At 43.7% G+C, this 16,240-nt stretch overlaps 1 pseudogene; it reads right to left on the reverse strand.

Moving 5' to 3' along the window:
• Positions 1-5,133: 5,133 nt before the first annotated feature.
• LOC130488519 (U2 spliceosomal RNA) lies at positions 5,134-5,238 on the reverse strand (annotated as a pseudogene).
• Positions 5,239-16,240: the final 11,002 nt, after the last annotated feature.

The following is a 16,240-nucleotide window of genomic DNA, read 5'->3' on the forward strand; positions in this document are numbered from 1 at the left end:
ATATAGTGGGCAAATCAACATGTAATGGCATAGGTTCTAAGCCTCTGCAAATGCATGTACACTGGGCAATGGGATGCTGGGAATAGCTGCTTTGGCAATTGGACTTTACGGCATTGAACTCCCTCTCCTCTCCAAACCTGGCCCATAAAGTCCAATTGCTTTGAGGGACCATAAAGTCCCTCCCCTCTCCAAAACCACACCTCCTCAGATCCCCCCCCAAATCTCCAGGTATTTCCCAACCCGGAGCTGGCAACCCTAATCCATACCCTGAACTGAATCTGGGACCTCAGTGGTAGCCACTGCAATGCTCAGAGCACAGGAATAACATGTGCATTATAGCTGGCCCTAATCAACAAGCTGCCTTTTGCACCAGCTGTAGTTTCCAGATTATTATCAAGAGCCCTTCCATGTAAAGCATGTTGCGACAGCCCAACCTTTGATATTAAGAACATATGAACATAAGAAAGGCCCTGCTGGATCAGACCAAGGCCCATCAAGTCCAGCAGTCTGTTCACACAATGGCCAACCAGGTGCCTCTAGGAAGCCACTAACAAGATGACTGCAGCAGCACCATCCTGCCTGTGTTCCACCGCACCCAAAATAATAGGCATGCTCCTCTGAGACTAGAGAGAACAGGTATGCAGCATGACTAGTATCCATTCTAACTAATAGCCATGAATACCCCTTTCCTCCATGAATATGTCCACTGGTTCTTGTAGGTTATCCGGGCTGTGTAACCGTGGTCTTGGAATTTTCTTTCCTGACGTTTCGCCAGCAACTGTGGCAGGCATCTTCAGAGTAGTAACACTGAAGGACAGTGTCTCTCAGTGTCAAGGGTGTAGGAAGAGTAATATATAGTCAGAAAGGGGTTGGGTTTGAGCTGAGTATTGTCCTGCAAAAGTATTGTCCTGTAAGTATCAAGATAATGTGCTAATGAGGGTATGGTATGTTAATATGGAACCATTGTATCCTGAAGTGATCTGTTAATGTGTGTAATCCAAAGCTAATCTGTATGGCTATTGTTGAATGTTGTCTTTGTCTGGAGGTTTTTCAGGGCAGGAAGCCAAGCCTTATTCATTCTTAAACTCTCCTCTTTTCTGTTAAAGTTGTGCTGATGTTTATGAATTTCAATGGCTTCTCTGTGCAATCTGACAAAATAGTTGGTAGAATTGTCCAGTCTTTCAGTGTCTTGGAATAAGACCCTGTGTCCTGTTTGTGTCAGTCCATGTTCAGCCACTGCTGATTTCTCAGGTTGGCCAAGTCTGCCAACAAATGCTACGATCAGCAAAAGACAAAAGAGACCCCCTCACCTCTGCAGGAGTATATCGTATACCTTGCAGCTGTGGAGAAGTTTACATCGGGACCACAAAACGCAGCATACAAACAAGGATAAAAGAACATGAAAGATACTGCAGACTTGGCCAACCTGAGAAATCAGCAGTGGCTGAACATGGACTGACACAAACAGGACACAGGGTCTTATTCCAAGACACTGAAAGACTGGACAATTCTACCAACTATTTTGTCAGATTGCACAGAGAAGCCATTGAAATTCATAAACATCAGCACAACTTTAACAGAAAAGAGGAGAGTTTAAGAATGAATAAGGCTTGGCTTCCTGCCCTGAAAAACCTCCAGACAAAGACAACATTCAACAATAGCCATACAGATTAGCTTTGGATTACACACATTAACAGATCACTTCAGGATACAATGGTTCCATATTAACATACCATACCCTCATTAGCACATTATCTTGATACTTACAGGACAATACTTTTGCAGGACAATACTCAGCTCAAACCCAACCCCTTTCTGACTATATATTACTCTTCCTACACCCTTGACACTGAGAGACACTGTCCTTCAGTGTTACTACTCTGAAGATGCCTGCCACAGTTGCTGGCGAAACGTCAGGAAAGAAAATTCCAAGACCACGGTTACACAGCCCGGATAACCTACAAGAACCAATGAACTCTGACCGTGAAAGCCTTCGACAATAATATGTCCACTCCCTTCTTAAAGCCCTCCAAGCTGGCAGCCATCACCACATCCTGGGGCAGGGAGTTCCACAATTTAACTATGCGTTGTGTGAAAAAATACTTCCTTTTATCAGTTTTGAATCTCTCACCCTCCAGCTTTAGCAGATGACCCCGTGTTCTAGTATTATGGGAGAGGAAGAAAAACTTCTCCCTGTCCACATTCTCCAAACCATGCATAATTTTATAGACCTCTATCATGTTTCCCCTTAGCCTCCTTCTTTCCAAGCTAAACAGCCCTAAGCGTCTTAACCGCTCCCCATAGGACAGTTGCTCTAGTCCCCTAATCATTTTGGTTGCTCTTTTCTGCACCTTCTCAAGCTCTGTAATATCCTTTTTTAGGCTATTCCAGAAATGAAATCAGAAGGGCCATTAAACCAAACAAAAATCAGAAAACTCAGGAAAAACAGTCTCCCATAGGAAAGGTATTCTTGCCATTTATTAAAGGAGTCACTGATAGGATGGAGAAACTTTTGAAAAAACTTAACCTACAAACAATGTTTAAACCCACCAAGAAAATACAACAGATGCTACCATCAGCAAAAGACAAAAGAGACCCTGCAGTTGTGGACAAGTTTACATTGGGACCACAAAACGCAGCATACAAACAAGGATAAAAGAACATGAAAGATACTGCAGACTGGGCCAACCTGAGAAATCAGCAATGGCTGAACATGGACTGACACAAACAGGACACAGGGTCTTATTCCAAGACACTGAAAGACTGGACAATTCTACCAACTATTTTGTCAGATTTCACAGAGAAGCCATTGAAATTCATAAACATCAGCACAACAGAAAAGAAGAGAGTTTAAAAATGAATAAGGCTTGGCTTCCTGTCCTGAAAACCTCCAGACTAACAAAGACTACAGTCTGCAATAGCCATGCAGATTAGCTTTGGATTCACACATTAACAGATCACTTCAGGATACAATGGTTCCATATTAACATACCACACCCTCATTAGCACATTATCTTGATACTTACAGGACAATGATTAGCACATTACGTTTGATAATTTTTGCAGGACAATGATTCAGCTCAAACCCAACCCCTTTCTGACTATATATTACTCTTCCTACACACTTGACACTGAGAGACACTGTCCTTCAGTGTTACTCCTCTGAAGATGCCTGCCACAGCTGCTGGCGAAACGTCAGGAAAGAAAATACCAAAGAAAATACCACGGTCACACAGCCCGGATAACCTACAAGAACCAATGAACTCTGACCGTGAAAGCCTTTGACAATACTTTTTTAGGTGTGGTGACCAGAACTGTACACAGTATTCCAAGTGTGGTCTCACCACAGATTTGTACAAGGGCAGTATGATATCAGCAGTTTTATTCTCTATTCCTCGTCTGATTATGGCCAGCATGGAATTTGCCTTTTTTACAGCAGCCGCACACTGGGTTGACATCTTCATTGAGCTATCCACTACCACCCCGAGATCCCTTTCTTGGTCTGTTGCTGCCAGCACAGATCCCATCAGTGTATATGTGAAGTTGGGAATTTTTGCCCCAATATGCATCACTTTACACTTACTCACATTGAATCTCATTTGCCATATTGCCTTTGAGGCTTGAAGGCAGTTCCTGGGGGAAGGGGGTGGTGGGACAAATCGATGGTGCTGCTGCATCAGACCAGGCGATCCAGCTTGAACACAGACCTCTTCTACCCACAAAATCGTCTCCATTCAATGTAAATGGAAGAGGCAGCATTATGCAGCTATGGATCTGTTCCCTTGAGAGATAAAAAGGTCTGTTTCATTTGTAACTTGAATTCACTTTATGAACAGCTGGAGAAAGTTTTGAAATCTGGAAACTTCTGCAGTGAATATTAATGATTGCTTCAACAGCTTCCAAATTAGAGGAGTGCAGAGCAGCATTAGGGCTGGTGTGCAGATTGTTACCTAAGAGGAAGTTTAATGCACTAAATGAGACATTGATTATCTGTCAAAATCAAGATTGCAGATTTAACACAGAGTGTGCGATTAGTATGCCTTCCAATACTACACCTTCATTACCACTCTATGCATGCAGGTTGGGTTTAAAATTCCTTCTCTGGGCATAATGGTTTGAAATTTGAAAGGGATTTATTGTATCGAAAGGGAAATTGTTCAAGTCCCTCCACAAAGGTAGATCTGCTCCTCCTAACAAGCAAGCCATTCTGCAGCTAGGCTGTGTTGGGTAGGCCTTTGCAAACATGGATCTTAGCACCAGGTTATATATTAAGCAGAATCAAGTGATAAAGCTTTTCTTGGGTTGTACCCTTTTAAGCTACAAACAGGGGAGTTGCATGCATGAATGCTACCCTACACACAACAAGAAGGAGAAGAAGAAGAAGAAGAGTTGGTTTTTAGATGCTTACTTTCTCTACCACTTAAGGAAGAATCAAACCGGCTTACAATCACCTTCCCTTCCCCTCCTCACAACAGACACCCTGTGGGGTAGGTGGGGCTGAGAGAGCTCTAAGAGAGCTGCGACTAGCCCAAGGTCACCCAGCTGGCTTCATGTGTAGCAGTGGGGAAACCAACCCTGTTTGCCAGATTAGCGTCTGCCGTTCATGTGGAGGAGTGGGGAATCAAACCTGGCCCATGAACTCACTAGCCACTTACCTCGCAAGTTACACGCGTCCAGTATGCAAGTATTCAAAATGCCTTTAAATTCCTGTTCCCACCGCGCCTCCTTTCTCTGCTGCATTTGATAATCCCTAGACCGCACACTCCCACGCATGCCCAGTTGGCGCTCCAAGCAAGGACGGCGATTGGTCAGCATTACTAAGGGAGGCGGGGGGAGTGCGCGGATTGGCTGGCAGCAGGAAGTGGATTTAATACTCATTGCATGTTCCCACTGTAAGGCACCGGGTGTGGAGGACGTTTTATTTTTTTTTTACTTCGCCATATAAGCGGATGTGCTTAATGCGGCGAAATTGCGCTCTGGAGACGTCCTTGGAATCCTTCGGATGAGTTGCAGTGGGAACATGAAAGGCAAGCCCGCGGAAGCTGGCGCTGCAAATGTTAAGTGCGGACATGGCCCTGGTTCTCCAGATTAAGAGTCCACCACTCCAAACCACCGCTCTTAACCACTACACCATGATGGCACTTTTAAATTATAGTCCTCCAATAGAGGATGTATCAGATATTAAACTGATAAGAACAGATACTGCGCTTGATTTTAGCCAAAGGGCAGAGAAGCGCACACCTCGCTGCGTGTAGAAAACCTTTCAATCTGACATGATAATTTTCAACAAGCAGGAAGCCATTAAAAAAAAAATATGGGTGAATGCTCAACTATGTAATATTTCACCTGCAACTAGGGTTTCCAGCTCTGGGCGGGATTGGGCAGGATTTGGCATAGGGAGGGACTTCAATGGGGTAGAATGCCATAGAGTCGACCTTGCAAAGCGGCCATTTTCTCCAGGTGAACTGATCTCTGTTGCTTGGAGTTGAGTTGTAATAGTGGGAGATCTCCAGCCAACACTTGGACGTTGGTGACCCTACCTGCAACCAACAGTGTTATATTTCAGGAAAAGACTCACAATTCCATTCATTGGATATATATAAAATGATTGTGAGAAGGCTCTCAGGACAGACAAGCAGAGTTCTCACTTGCCCTATCCATAAACTGTAATGTATTTCCCAGAGTATCCTAGAAAGCTGATGATGAATGCTGGCTAATTGATAGGACAACTTACGTGTTACAGAGGCCTGGTGTTTGTTGACAGACAGCACAAAGGCCAGCTCCCTATTTGGGAAATACTCTGAGATTTGGGGGGTAGAGCTGAGGAGGGTGGGGTTTGGGGAGGGGAGGGACTTCAATGAGGTATAATACCATAGAGTCCACCTTCCAAAGTGGCCCTTTTCTCTAGGTGAAGATAAGCTGTAATCTCAGGAGATCTCCAGCCACCACCTGGAGGATGGCAACCTTAGATACAAGGCAGAAGTTCCGTGGGGGTTTTATGTCCTCCAGTGTCACATCTTCCTTTTCTTCTCATGACCAGGGCTGCAAGCAGAAGTGGTGGCTTCATCTGCACTGTTTCCCCTTCCTTAAACCACTCTGTGGAACTGCTTAGCTCTGTTCGCTACATTTTCTTGTGATATACACCTAGGACCAGAAAGTTCTGACTAGTACAGGACAAAATTTTATATTAGCGAAACTTGACCAGATGCCATTTTCTAGACTTCGCTAATTCAGATGCTTACTGAGGCCAAAAATGCCGATCCATGGTGGCGGTGTAGATGAACACTCACTCTCCCCTGTTTGTCAAGCTCATGATATAATTTATTAACCAGACACTCTACTTTTCCCAGGGTGGGGGGATTTCAATGGGCCCCTTGTAAAACACTTGCATCAGAATTGTGTTATGAAGATGGTTAAATGGGGTGGTGCATGTCCACCATGCTTGGGCACAGAGAGCAAGGGTGCCATATTTCCTACCTCTTTTTGCATGCATGCTAAAAAAGAGAAGCAAGGTGAGGTCAGTCAGTGGTGAAGAAGATTCCTTCATGACTCTGGCTTTTGGCTTGTTCCACACCATGGTACACATCCTAGAGCTTAGTTCATGTTTCCTGTCCCCTGCTCTTGTAGACTAGTGCCTATGGTCCTGACCTAGGTTTGCCAGCTCCAGGTTGGGAAATACCTGGAGATTTTCGGGGTGGAGTCTGATGAGGGTGGGGTTTGGAGAGGGGAGGGACTTCAATGCCATAGAGTCCAGTTGCCAAAGCAGCCATTTTCTCCAGGGGAACAGATTTCTATCACCTGGAGATCAGTTGTAATAGTGAGAGATATCCAGCCACCACCTGGAGGTTGGCAACCCTATCCTGGCCTTCTGAGTTCAAATTCCACCCCATCTTCCTTTCTCATAACTCTAATGTCACATACCTTTCCGCATGTGCTGGTAGCTCAATGGGTCTGTAGGTGCCAGATCTGAAAAGGTTGAAGACCAATCCAATCCAATCCACCTTTATTTGCGTATAGGTTGAAATGTGTGTGTGAAAAGTGCCTTCAAGTCGCAGCCGACTTATGGTGACTCCTTTTGGGGTTTTCATGGGCAAGAGACTAACAGAGGTGGTTTGCCAGTGCCTTCCTCTGCACAGCAACCCTGGTATTCCTTGGTGGTCTCCCATCCAAATACTAACCAGGGTGGACCCTGCTTAGCTTCTGAGATCTGATGAGATCGGGCTAGCCTGGGCCATCCAGGACCCTTGTGTAAAAAGATACCAGGTAGCAGGGTTTGGGGGAAAGGCCTTTTTCTGCCCAAGATCCTGGGGAGCTGCTGTCACCCATTGGAAAATGAGATAATAAGGTAAGTGGTCCAATGGCTTAATTCTGCTGTAAGACAGTTCTCTACATCCAAATGTTAACTGTCAGCATCTCTACCAGTTCAGACCCATCTATTAATAAAGATGGTGAATGGCTTTGAGGTATTTCCATAAGAACATGAGTAGTCAAGCTGTATCATACCAGTGATTCCTCTAGATCGGCTTATTGAACGCTCCCCAGCACCTGACAATCAGAGGAATTCTGACCTCAGATGTGGACATCCTATTCTGCTATCATGCCTAAGGGCCAATGATAGACCTATTCTCGATAAATTTGTCCAGCCCTTCTTAACGGGAGCCAACTTGGCGTAGTGGTTAAGAGTGGTGGTTTGGAGCTGTGGACTCTGATCTGGAGAACAGGGCTTGGTTTTCCACTCCTACACATGAGCGGTGGACACTAATCTGGTGAACTGGATTTGTTTCCCCACTTATACACACGAAGCCAGCTGGGTGACCTTGGGCAAGTCATGCTCTCTCAGCCTCACCCACCTCACAGGGTGTCTGTTGTGGTAAGGGGAAAGGGAGGTGATTGTAAGCCGGTTTGAGTCTCCCTTAAGTGGTAGAGAAAACCAACTCTACTTCTTCAAGTCTAAGCCAGTGGCCATCTACCACATCTTGTGGCAGTCAACTTCCTACCATGAAAAGCAGTACTTCCTTTTATCTGAATGCATGAGTCCATCTCTTCTGGGAATGTAAAGAGCAGCTAAATGCTAGACTATAGAACTCCTCTGTTTATGTGTTTTCCAGAAGATGGGGAATAAAAGGCAGAAAACATCCAGTTGGTGCTTTTTTACAATGAGGAGACTGATGCAAAGAAATAAATGCGGCCCAGGGAAGTCAGCCAATACACTGAGAGTTACAAATCTGTCATTGGCAGGCATAATTTTGCTGGACAGCAAACAGAGGACATCTTTACTAACTGCTTATGTGAGTGGAGCTGAAATCTAAAGCAGGGCATAATGTGTTCTGTTACTTAATGCTATTGGACACCTAGATATGTTATGTCTGCACAACATAAAATTTGTATGTCATGAGCTACAAAGACACACTCCATCTCCTTTCCCTCACTATGACCATCTAATGAAACTGTCACTGGATCTGCATAGTTTGACCTTCAGAAGAGCCAATGGATTGCCCATATTAACTTTTATGTCCCCCGTGCCATGAGAATGAGATGACTTCTACCAACTAATGCTTTTAAAATAGCGGTTTGTAAAGGCACATAAAAACATTTACTTACTCTTTGTCCTGCAATGTACCCTCGGTCTCCTTCATAAAGTCCCTCCCTCCCAAGATATAGAAATGCTCAAATCAAGAGGATTCTCTTGGACACATGTTTAGCATTTGTAATGATTGAAGGGTCAGAAAATTGGACTAAAGCAGCAACTCTCATTGTGAGAGCATATCTAATACCACAATTACCTTCTTCTGGTGGTTACGCTGAATTTTTTACGAGTACTCTCTCTCTCAGGATGAGAAATGGTATATTACAGCTGGATTTCATCAGATCACAGAAGTTAAGCAGGGTTGTTATTTAGATGAGGGACCACCAAGGAAGACTCTGCAGAGGAAGGCAATGGCAAACCACCTCTGCTTCTCACTTGCCTTGAAAGCTCTTTGCTGGGGTTCCCCTAAGTCAGCTGTGCCTTGACAGTACATACATATATGCATACTATCTCTCTTGGCAATGTGGAAAGCAGAACATGGGAGGTACCACTGTGGCCCCTTTCTTATTGGCACTGCATACAGGCCTGTACTGGCTTACTTTCATCCCTGTTCTGAAAGCAATCTTGGATAAACAGAAGCTGCAAACAATGCACTGTCCATTGGGCCATATCATTTTATGTGGAATGATTAACCCAGAGGTTCCCAAACTGTGCTCCAAAGAGCACTTGGTGCTCCACGAAACATCTCCTAGTGCTCCATGAAGAGACTAGATAGAAAAAATACCACTGTCATTCGGTTTAGTATATAGGTGCTAGGTAAAAATTAGTGCTCCTTGACGAATTTCTCTCCTGAAAAGTGCTCCTTGGCTCAAAATGTTTGGGGAGCTCTGGAACCATTTCCCATGAAATATACATCACGCAGACACATACCCCAACCAGCATAAAACATTCATGAATGTTTTTGTATTTCTTTTACATTTACCTCAAGTATATCTGAGGGCACACAAGTGGGGGAATCAAATAGGGTTGGATCCAGCCTGTTTTCCTCCTTCAGTCTCACCCAATTCCTCTCATTACTGCAGCCCCCATCCCATATGGCCTTGTCCCTGCAGGGCCCCTGATTCCCAGCTCAGTCTTTTTGGGTGGCCAAAAGGCACTCTCCTCCTTTTTCACCAGTGAAAAGGCTGGGTGGATAAAACCCCTAGCAAAGTAAGGATGGGGGTAAGGGATGCTAGTTGCTAAATGAACTTACACATCCTCCCCTAGTTCCTTACTCACATATTTATCTTAATTTTAGGTTGATCAGGACAGGGGTGGAGAAGGGTGAGAGAACATTTATTCTAAGTTCAGCTTTTCTACAGTCTCCATAAAAACAACAACACACACACACTTCATGACACAATTTGCCGAAGCTTTCCAAAGCTAATTTGGTTCCAGTCAGAACATGAAACTTGACAAGTAAATTTTAACCCTGGTTGATCATTTGTTGTAAACCATCTTTGAAAGTCTGTTGAGGCTATGAAGAAAATGGAAAGGAAAATTGACTCTACATTTTTTTTAAAACTGCCATTTGACAAAAGGTGTTCTTCAGCTTTTACGTCTTTTGAAGGGCAGAGTTTCAGAGTACTGACAGATGAATATTGGCTAACTCAGTATTTGTCAGATCCAGATTTCAAATACTTTGTCATGGTTGATTACTGGCTGCTACACTTCATACCTGATCCCCTTTCCTAGTAACAATACCGCTTAAGGGGCCCTGCTTCACATGACCAGTAGCCCGTGAGACTAATTCCATTTTGCTTGGACTTGGGCTTCCACTATATCTTGCTCATCTCCCCAATGGACAGCCAAAGCAGCATACAACACTATTCTGTGTGTGTAAAGGGCCATCAGGTTGCAGCTGGCTTATGGTGACCCCATAGAGTTTTCAAGGCAAGTGACATTCAGAGATGGTCTGCCATTGCCTGCCCCTGCACGGGCAGAGAGAGTTCTGAGAGAACTGAGACTGGGCCGAGGTCACCCAGCAGGCTTCATGCAGAGGAGTGGGGAATCGAACCTGGTTCTCCAGATGAGAGTCCGCTGCTCTTAACCACTACACTACGCTGGCTCCCAACATCATTCTATTGCTTCTCTGTTTTATACTCACATATCCCATGTGGTATGTTAGACAGAGAGTGACAGCCCAAAGTCGTCCAGCACACTTCAATGGGGATTCAAACCATACCATGGTGCATGTTCTCTCTCTCTCTCATGCACACCCACACAGATACATTTTTAGTGAGCTCAAAGATAAATGGGTTGGCCAAAGAACTCTGTGCCTAACTCTGCCTTTCAAGATACTCATTTTCAAGCCACATTTCCAAATCTAGGGGAATTCCCTGGCAGTTCTGTGTTCAATGGCCACTGCTGTCTCCCCATTACTCACTAACAGCCAATCCTTTAAATATGTTTACAGGCTGAACTCAATGACAGTCAGGCAAAAGGATAGTGCCGATCGCCACTTTGGGGTCAGGAAGCAATTTTCCTCCAAGCCAACTTGGACAGGGATCCTGAAGGTTTTTTTTGTTTTTTTTGTTTTTTTTTTTTTTTTTGCCATCTTCTAGGCATGGAGTAGGGGTCACTGGGGATGTGGGAGGGAGTGAGTTGTGAATTTCCTGCATTGTGCAAGGGGTTGGACTAGATGACCCTGGTGGTCCCTTCCAACTCTATGAGTCTATGATTCTTAAAAAATGCAAAGAAGGGCCACATTCCTTGGGCTTTTTATTTCTTTTAGCAACAATTGATTTCAGAGATCACATTGACAAAAGACTGAACAATGGAAAGCCAACACAATGGAGGAGGAGACAAAACTGCTATGCATCCTTTATGGTGCTCCCTAGCAACAGGTATTACAAATGCAAGCTGGCCATGAAAGACACAGTTACCCTAACTAATTACCTAGAAATTACCTAATTGATTGTTGGGGGGGGGGACTATCCATTGTCTTTACACATGAGTATTGGCTTTTGAATCCCAAACACTTAGTGACCATTTTATGCCTGCATGATTTGCAAATTCCATTAATTTCAATGGGAATTAGAGCTGACTCACATCATGTTTTCATATGTGGAGAGTGCATAAGAGGCAAGTATAATGCACAGTGTAACAATAACTCTGCAAGCAAATATTTTGACCCTGATCATTGAATTGACTCATTTCACAGCTATTCAAAAGCGACTTCAGCTTCAAATGCAAAACAAGAAAAGAAGGCATTTGGGATAACATTAACAGCAAACCATGCTGAATATAGTCATAAGAACATAATAAGAGCCCTGCTGGATCAGACCAATAGTCCATCCAGTCCAGCATCCTGTTTCACACAGCGGCCAACCAGTTGCCTTGGAGAGCCAACAAACAGGGCACAGAGGCCATGATCTTCTCCTGAGGTTGCCTCCTAGAACTTGGTTTCAGCAGTTTACTGCCTCTGAATATGGAGATTCCCTATAATCACCATGGCTAGTTGCCACTGGTGGGACTTCTACTAGGAGTGTACACCATTTTTTTCTGATACTTTTCGGTTTTGAGTTTAATAGACCCAGACATTTTCAAAACATCCAAAAAAAGGTGAATACTTGGGGCGAAAACGCATGGTCGGTTTAGCCTCCTTTATTCCCTGTTTCAGCCAGGATCGAACACATGCGTTTCGCCGAACGTGCGTTCGATCCTGGCTGAAACAGGGAATAAAGGAGGCTAAACCGACCATGCAATTTCGCCTTTAATTCAGCTTTTCCCGGATATTTGAAAATTTCAGGTTAATAGACCTGAACCTCAAAAATACAGTGCAGAGCTGAAGGCTGGGCTCGGAGTTCAGCTGCGGCAGAGAAGACCCTCCCCAAATCAGCAATGATCACCTTCTGCACTCAGCCACAATCAGCACTCCAGCAGCTATCTGACCTGCTCTTTCTCAAAGCCCAGCTGACTGTGATCTGTGGTCTTCTCCACCACCAAGCAACCTGGTAGTCCTGCTGCTCTTTTCCGAGAGAGGCAGAAGGTGTGCTGCCCCTTGCTCTCTAAGCAGACACCTTGACAATATGTTCTTCCAAAAGGCATCAGACAGATTGCAGCTCTACAGAAGCCCTTGTCCACTAATCTAGAAACTGGTTTCCAACAGTGAAAAGCCAGATGCTACTGGTAAATGTACAAGTAAGCTCAAAGGCAGTAATTCTCCCCCTTAACACTGATGTTCTGTTAAACAACCACTGTAAATAGTTGTAGATAGATGTATCCTCCATGAATTTCTCTAATCATTTTTTAAATATATATGTTCTTAAGTCAGCAGCCATCGCTACATGTGTTGGCATTGAATTCAACAAGTTAATTATGTGTTGTTGGAAGATGTATTCAGTCAAATCATTCTGAACCTACTGCAAATCATTTTCAGTGGGTTACTGTGATATAAGAAAAAGAGGTTTATCACTCCATTTTTTTCCCACCCCATTCATAATTATAAAAACATTTTGGACACCTCTTCCCCTTTAGGGTCTAAGTAGAAGAGACAGTGGGATATGGATAAATGGATCTTCCTAGCATTTTTAAAAGATAAATGTGAGGTCAGGACTAGGCAGAGAAGAGAGAGAGGGGTTGGTCCTAATTTTCCAAGTCCCTGTGTGATCCAGGTGTGAATTGAGTACAATTTACCTGCAATAAAATAAAATGAAATAAAAACTCTGGAAAGACTTAATTGCGGATCTACTAATGCTTCATCTGCCCTGACCTGGATGTCCCAGGCTAGCCTGATCTCGTCAGATCTCAGAAGCTAAGCAGGGTCAGCCCTGGTTAGTATTTGGATGGGAGACCACCAAGGAATACCAAGGTTGCTGTGCAGAGGAAGGCACTGGCAAACCACCTCTGTTAGTCTCTTGCCTTGAAAACCCCAACAAGGGGTCGCCATAAGTCGGCTGCGACTTGACAGCACTTTACACACACAATGCTTCATCTAGTTAAGTCTCTAGTCAATTCCCCCCCCCTTTAAACTAAAAACACTTTTTTCAACTTATCAGTGTATGCAAATCTTAACATTTGGCAAATCATTTGGTCATCAGTGGTTTTTCTTACTGAAGGAAAGCTGTTTATAGAATACCATGCTTCTCTGTGACATTTATATCAAAGAGAAATTCTCCTGAAGTATGTGACAAGAAGATGATCTCTAATGGATCAGTGTTAGATATGTAATCAAGTGACGTGTGGAGATGTGGATATAATGATATAATAGTATTTTTCTTGAGATAGCACTTTCCTTTCAAAGAACAGTGAAGTTATTTTAAAAAAAAATACCTTGCAGACTGGGTCAAATGCACGAGAGAGAGAGAGAGAGAGAGAGAGAGAGAGAGAGAGAGAGGAGAGAGAGAGAGAGAGAGAGAGAGAGAGAGAGAGAGAGGAGAGAGAGAGAGAGAGAGAGAGAGAGAGAGAGAGAGAGAGAGAGAGAAAACTTCCTTGAGACAAGCCCAACATGATGGATCCAATTTTATTATATTAGTATGCTTGGGAGAAATTCTTGAGATAGCCTCCTGCCTCAAAATAGTGTGAGTGGTTTGTCTCTTACTCTGTAACTAATAATAATTGTGTGCCATTCAAGTCACAATCAACTCACGATGACCCAGGACCATGATAAGCAGAGGTTCACTATTTACTGTTTACTATTGCCTTTCAGTACATATCAACCCTGGTCTTCCTTGGTGGTCTCCCATCCAAGTACTAACTATGGCTGACCCTGCTCAGCTTCCAAACTCAAACAAAGTCAGGTTATTTTTCAGCTTTGGTACACACAATCAAGCATGTGTGGTAAGAAGAACAAAATCATAATGGCTGAAAGGGGCTACTGCCAAGCTGGAAGTTTTAGTGTTCTAGTTTGTGTAACAGCTCAAGAAACTGCTTCTAAAGAAAGATGATTACATTGAGAATGTAGCTTGACCAATGGAATAGGGATGATCTCCTTTACACTTCTAGTTTTGGGAATGGTAGTTTTACAGAGCCCTTGTATTCAGAGAGACACCTTTCGAAGCCCATTCGCTCTAATTAACTTGGTGATGGAAAGTGCCATCAAGTCATAGCCAATTTATGGCAATCCCATAGGGTTTTTAAGGCAAGAGACGACTAGAGGTGGCTGGCCCTGGCCTGCCTCTGCATAGCAGCCTGGGACTTTCTTGGTGGTTTCCCAACTAAGTACAAACCATCAAAGCCGCTTTGAACCAAGAGGACAGGCAGGACAATTTTAAAAATAAATAAATACATAAACCCAGGACAACCCAGCTTAGCTTCCGAGATCTGATGAGATTGGGGCTAGTAATGGAATTAGAAAGGAATATAACTCTGCTTAGGATGGTACTGATATTATGTGGAATCCAAGGTCACCTAGAGTTCCACCAGGTGGAGCAGTGCCACAAATGTTTTGAAAAAGCCTGTATACAGTAACAGTAACAAGAAGAAGAGTTGGTTTTTATATGCTGACTTTCTCTACCACTTAAGGAAGAATCAAACTGGCTTACAATCACCTTCCCTTCCCCTCCCCACAACAGACACCCTGTGGGATAGGTGGGGCTAAGCGAGCTCTAATAGAGCTGTGACTAGCCCAAGGTCACCCAGCTGGCTTCATGTGCAGGAGTAGGAAAACCAATCTGGTTCACCAGATTGAAATCTGGTTCAAACCCAGTTCTCCAGAACAGAGTCCACCACTCCAAACCACCGCTCTTAACCACCACACCACACCGGCTCTCAATAGCAGCAGCTGAGGACAATTGTGCCCAGTGGCACAAGATCATAGTTGCTTATTATGAAAAAAATAAACAACCCGCGGACATTCTGAATTGAATATATGAGAACATGTTCTATGAGAAACATCCTGACCACATAAGAAATGTAATGATACAGCTAGAGTAGCATCTCTGTGCCTAATTTTCATTCTATAATCTCCAAATCCAATAAATCACTGAACATTTTTGCTTTTTTTTTTTAAAAAAAAAGATAATTCCTCCTATCATTACCCAAATTGAATCTTGTTTATTCTTTCAACCCACATGTGATGTTGGTGTAAACACAGTACTTAGAACTCATTTTGTATTCTCTGGGAGTTGTCTCTAATTAAGCCAAGTCTGATGGTATGGGAAGTGTCAGTAATATGTAAAGTTCCAAAAGAGTGCTAATTTTTCAAGAGTCGCTGTGTCAAATAGAGGAATTATTGAACGAGTGATTAGCTGCCCCCGTGGCATGATGGAAAGAAACTGTCTCAAATACAGTGTCCCTACCTTGGTGAAGCCAGTTAATTGTTCCAAACAGGCAAAAGGTCACAGAAATCTACTACTGTCCAAAACTATTTCATACAAGTGGTAATTGAAAGCAACAGTACTCCCCTCCCACCTTTTACCCAGCCAAATCCATTGCTGATGGTTGTCAGTGTCAATGAGAATGAAAGTACTTTAGCTTTCCCTTCCAGCTCACCATCCCTGACCAGGATATATGCTCAGTGCCATAACACTCCTGCTTTTCCTCTGCAAGAAGCAGCAACACGGTATGTGGGGTGTGTTCACAGTGGGTATCAATAAAGCCTTGTGGCAAGCCCTTCCACTTCCACAGTTCATGAGGAGAATTTCCTTCCTTCACCACACCCTGTTGCGGAATCTATTCCTTATACCAGCATGGTGTAGTGTTTAAGAGTGGTGGACTCTAATCTGGTGAACC

The sequence above is a fragment of the Euleptes europaea genome, chromosome 16 (genome assembly GCF_029931775.1).
Source record: "Euleptes europaea isolate rEulEur1 chromosome 16, rEulEur1.hap1, whole genome shotgun sequence".
Lineage (NCBI taxonomy): Eukaryota > Metazoa > Chordata > Lepidosauria > Squamata > Sphaerodactylidae > Euleptes > Euleptes europaea.